The 5,537-nt window shown below is 38.3% G+C and overlaps 1 pseudogene; it reads left to right on the top strand.

Annotated features, from left to right (window-relative positions):
- Positions 1 to 397: 397 nt before the first annotated feature.
- On the top strand, positions 398 to 1,327 carry LOC141517868 (BRI3-binding protein pseudogene; annotated as a pseudogene).
- The last annotated feature ends 4,210 nt before the right edge of the window (positions 1,328 to 5,537 follow it).

Here is a 5,537-nt window from a genome sequence, read left to right as displayed (position 1 = left end):
CCCTCCCTGATATACTAAAAGCTGAGGGGGAAAAATGGAGATTGAAAGAATCCACCATCAGGTCCTGAAAGGGATCCCAAAATGAAACTGCCAGGAATATTTTAGACAAATTTCGAGAATTCCCAGGTCGAGGAGAAAATGTTGCGAGCAGCCAAAAAATAAACAAAAATAAAAAACAATTAAAAGATTCCTGGGGCTTGGAATATGATAGTCCAGAAAGAAAAAAAAAATGAGGTTGGATTATAACCAAGAATCAAAGGAGTGGGCAAAACTGAGCAGCCGCTTTCAGGAGAAAAGATGGGCATTGAATGAAATGGGGGATTTTCACCGGTTTGTGATGAAAACGCCAGAACGGCCTTGTGTGGCTCTTCAGAAGGCGGGCAGCGGGCGGCGGCGGCGGCAGCGGCCGGGGGAGCGGAGCGGAGGCCAGGCGGCGGCGGTGTCAGCGGCGCCTCTGGACACGGAGGAGGCCAGGCCGGGCCCGGGGGCTCGCCATGCAGACCGGACGGACGATGGGCAGCCGGACGCGCTTGGCGCTGCTGCTGCTGTTCCTGCTGCTGGGGCCCGGGGCGGAGGCTGCCTGGGGTCGCCAAGCCCAGAAGCCCTCCATCTTCAGGCGGGCCGCCAGCAGCGTCTACCAGGGCGCCAGCGCCGTCTTCGGGGAGGACAACGTGAGGGCAGTCTATAAGTTTTTTGCCAGGTTAACAAAGGGACCTGAAAAGGAAGTGTTTTTACTCCCGGATCCGCTGTGGAAACTCTGGGTTGACATGCTGGGCGTTTTCGGGATCGATGCCAACGACCTGATACATTACTTTAGGCCGGCAGAGGTGATGAACAACCCAACGGGCGCCCTGGTCCTGGTCTGCGCCTTCCTCCTGACCTACTGGCTCTTGTCTCTCCTCCTGGGATGTCTCTTCCATCTCTTGTACAGCCTGTTCGGGCCCTCCTTCTGGATAGCCAGGATCACCCTCTTTGCCTTCTCCTGCGTGTACATCCTGCAAAAGTACAGTGCGGAGCCGGAGCAAGCCATCCTGCGCCTCTGCTTAGTGGTCGCCATCTACTTTATGACGTGCCCTGTGAGCTTCTACTGCAGCTGCTGAGGCGCCGGCCCGGGCGTCACGGGCCGCAGCGCGCCGCTGCCTGCGCCGCCCAGGCCGGAGAAGGCTGAGCATCTGGAGAGCGGGACCCAAGACTCGATAACTGCCAGCGCACGGGCGCTGCGGGGCCTCGATCCGGGCGGGGCCCCACAGGAGCCGCCTTAATCCCCCTCACCTGCGCCGGGATGATCAAAAAGCGCCACCTTAATAAAAGTTAGAGAGCAATGAAATGGCCCATTGTGAGCTTATGGGGCCACGCCACAACCTTAGGCAGAGAGGAATTGTCAACTAGCTGTGGTAGAACATTGAGATACCCTGAGAACTGTGTGTGTGTGTGTCTGTGTGTGTGTGTGTGTGTGTGTTCCAGAGAGACACCCTGAGAATTGTGTGTGATATCTATATATCTATATCTATATCTATATCTATCTCTATCTCTATCTCTATCTCTATCTCCATATCCATATCCATATCCATATCCATATCTATATCTATATCTATCTCTATCTCTATATCTATCTCTATATCTATATATCTCTATCTCTATCTCCATATCCATATCCATATCTATATCTATATCTATATATCTATATCTATATCTATATCTATATCTATATCTATATATCTATATCTATATCTATATCTACCTCTACCTCTATCTCTATCTCTATCCATATCCATATCTATCTGTCTGTCTGTCTGTCTATCTATCTATATTACAGACACCTTGAGAATTGTGTGTGTATAACAAATATCGTGAGAATTGTGTGAATATATGTGTACATATATACGTATATATAAATATATGTATATATATACATACATATGAAAGAGGCACCCTGAGAATTGTGTGTGTGTATATATAAGAGACATCCTGAGAATTGTGTAAATATGTATATATGTATATATATATATGAAAGACACACTCTGACAATTATGTGTGTGTATATATGTATATATGAGACGCCTTGAGTATTGTATGTATGTGTATATATATATATATATATATATATATATATATATATATATGACACCCTGAGAATTGTGTGTGTGTGTGAGTGTGTGTGTATAAGGGAGATAGCCTGAGAATTGTGTAAATATATATATATACATATATATATTATATATAATATATACACATATATGAGATATATGTATATATATTATATATAAACACAATTCTTAGGGTGTCTCATATATATATGTGTGCATATATATATATGTGTATATTTATGTATATATATATATATATATATATATATATATATATAAAATTTCATGTATACCTTTTTCCAATTGACTTATTTTGTAAGGATTCGATAAAGGCAGATTGAGTCAAGTCTATTAAAAGTTTATGGTGAGGAAATTATGTGAATTTGGCATTTTAGAGAAATTTAATCACAAACATTTCTTTTCCCCAGCTCTAAAAGGGCACCTAGGGTTCTTTCTCTAAGGTGCCATTTTCACAAATTTTAAGGGTTTTTTTGGGGGGGGAGAAAAATTGTCAGAGAAATAGAAAATTTTGCCCAAAAGGTGCAGTTATTCCACTTGCCATTGCCCCATTTATATATATATATATATATATATATATATATATATATATATATATATATATATATATATATATATATAAATTATTTTAATTTTTATTGTTCTCCAGTCACTTTCAAATGATAAATCCAGGATTTGCTTTGAATTGTGTCATACTTGAAAATGACAATTTGCCTCCAAAAGGTTTTCGCGAGTTATAATCTGAGGATCAAGCAGAAAAGCGGTTTGGGTCTCGGCAGCGGCTGGCGCCCTCACTGGCGCCCTCCACAGGTAAGCCTCGCGAGCTCTGATAACTGTTTGAAGGGCTTCCTTGGGCAGAACTGTAGGGACCTCAAAGCGCAAGGGGGAGGGGCAACAGCTGCTCACACAGCTTGTTAGGAGATTCAGCATCCTCTCAGGACCCCTGAGCAGCAAGCAATAAGCTCTCCGAGTTTTCATCTTTACATTATGAAAGTAGAATCTCCAGGTCCTTTTTCTCTGATGTCTGTGGTTTTCTCTAAGTACAATTCTTGAGTAGTAAAAGGAATGAGATTCATTACTGATTTTTCTATGGGAGTTTATCTGTATATAATTTTACATTTATAAATGATATAAACATGAATAAATGTATTATATTTAGATAAATTTATGTATGTAGATAAATATTCTTTTATATATTTTCACATATATATATATATATGATATTATATATAATGAAATAAATATATAGAGAGATGTCCTTCTCTTTTTAAATAAAGACTTCACTTGGATAACATTCTTAAAGGGTTGCTGCACTTGGATAAGATTCTTAAAGGGTTGCTGATATTTTAAAATCTATCAGAAACCAGGATGTTAATGACAGAAACTGTCACATTAAAGGTACTGCCAACAAACCCTTGACATTTGTCCTGGGCTTGTTTTTATCTACTTTTGTAGAGATTTTCAATGGGATGAAAGCTGTTATTATATGGCAACTCACTCTGCCCCTTACACCCAACCTTTTATTTTGGATTCACTCTTTTATATGTGGAAAAAAACTATTTTTGCATCATGTTTCTCATAGCTTGAACAAAATTTTGTTTATCTTAAATGCCACAGGATAATGATGCAGAGCATTACTTCTCTTTAGGTTCTAATGAATCTTATGATACTATTATAGTTATAAACTGACTATGTAAAATTAGTCAGAATTTCCTTATATCAATATTTTGATGACTATTTACCATTGGCAGTACTTTTGAACAAGATAAATGAGGAATGTCTATCACAATAGGATCTCTTATGTTCCTTGCTGAAGATTAATGGGAATGTTTGGGAGAATATTTTTTCCATCATTGCAGATTATGGTTTCTCCCATTGTATTGTGCACATGATGTTTTAAAGCATTTCATTAATATATTGACATAAATTTTTCCATGCAAAATGATTTTGCTGTTCCCCTACCCTCTCCCATTCCCTTCATCTCATCTTCTTTCTGAATATCCAACCCCAGTCCCATTGGTGTTGGTGGGGAGTAGTAAATCTGCTATATTGTAACAGGATTTTCCAAAGGCCAACTTTGCCTTTCCCTGAAAATAGCATGGGGGCTGGGAGAGTTGGATACAGTTCACAATAGTAACACTAGGAAAAAGAAATATTAAAACAAGTTTCTCTAATAAAGACCTAACTTCTCAAGCATGTAGAACTAAGTCAAATTTATAAAAATTAAGCTTCATTCCTCAATTGATAAATGTTCAACAGTTTTTGGATGAGGTTATCAATACTATCCATGGCTATATGAAAAACCAATGTTCCAGTTCACTATTGAATGAAGAAATATGAATTAGAATAATGACTATTGGATTGACTAATAGGACAGAAAGGGAAAATCACAAATATTGGAGGGGATGTAGGGATAATGAAACATTAATGGGCTGTTGGAGTTGTGACATGATTTAACCATTCTGTAGAGCAATTTGGAACTATGACCAAAGGGCAATAAAATCATGCTTTTCCTTTAACCTAGCAATGCCCATACTTGGGTCTGTATTCCAGAAGAGGTGAAAAAGGACAAGGAAATGAAGGAGGACAAGTACATGGAAAAGAAAAGGGCCTATATAAATAAGTATATTTATAACAGTCCTTTTATAGTGGTAAAAGATTGGAATTTGAGGAGATAAGCATCAGTTGGCAAATGGTTGAAGAAGTTATGGGATGTGATTATGGTGGAATGCTCATCTGCTATAAGAAATGTTGAACAGGATGCTCTCAATAAAACCTAGTAAGACTTAAATGAACAGATGCCATATGAAATGTATTGTATACAAAGTAATAGAAATATTTTAGGATCAGCTGTATGACTTAGATTTTGTCAGTGCTGGGATCCAAGACAATTTTGAACTACTTGTGATAATTCTCTCCATTTCCAGAGAGAAAGCTGATGGTGTCTGAATACGGACTGAAACCTACCTTTTTTAACTTTATTTTTCTTGAGGTTTATTTTTTAGGGAAGTAATATATTTGCTTTCTCAAAATGACTATTATCAAAGTGTTTTGCATGACTGTATATTTTTAACCTATGTCAAATAATTTGCTTTCTCCGTGAGGGTGGGAAGAAGGAAGAAGGAGAAAGGTGGGTGAGTGTGGGAAGAAGGAAATGAATTCAGAATTCAAAGTTTTAAAGATGAATGTTACCATGGGGGAAAATTTACAATTTGAATTCAATTGCTTTCCAGGGATATTCCTTGTTCATTATGATCTTATAAACTTCATTCCATAAGTTAATGATTCTATTCAATATAAGCTTTTTGAAGGGAAATTCAGTGGAAAAACTAATCAATTTTAGAATAATTCAAAATCATTTATAGTATATTTTAAATGGAAAACAATGCTTTTGGCTTCAAGGTGAATAATATTCTGGATCCCATGAATATG

This window comes from Macrotis lagotis, chromosome 3, assembly GCF_037893015.1.
Source record: "Macrotis lagotis isolate mMagLag1 chromosome 3, bilby.v1.9.chrom.fasta, whole genome shotgun sequence".
Lineage (NCBI taxonomy): Eukaryota > Metazoa > Chordata > Mammalia > Peramelemorphia > Peramelidae > Macrotis > Macrotis lagotis.
The sequence above is the reverse complement of the archived record's forward strand: the minus strand, read 5'-3'. Positions and strand labels throughout refer to the sequence as shown.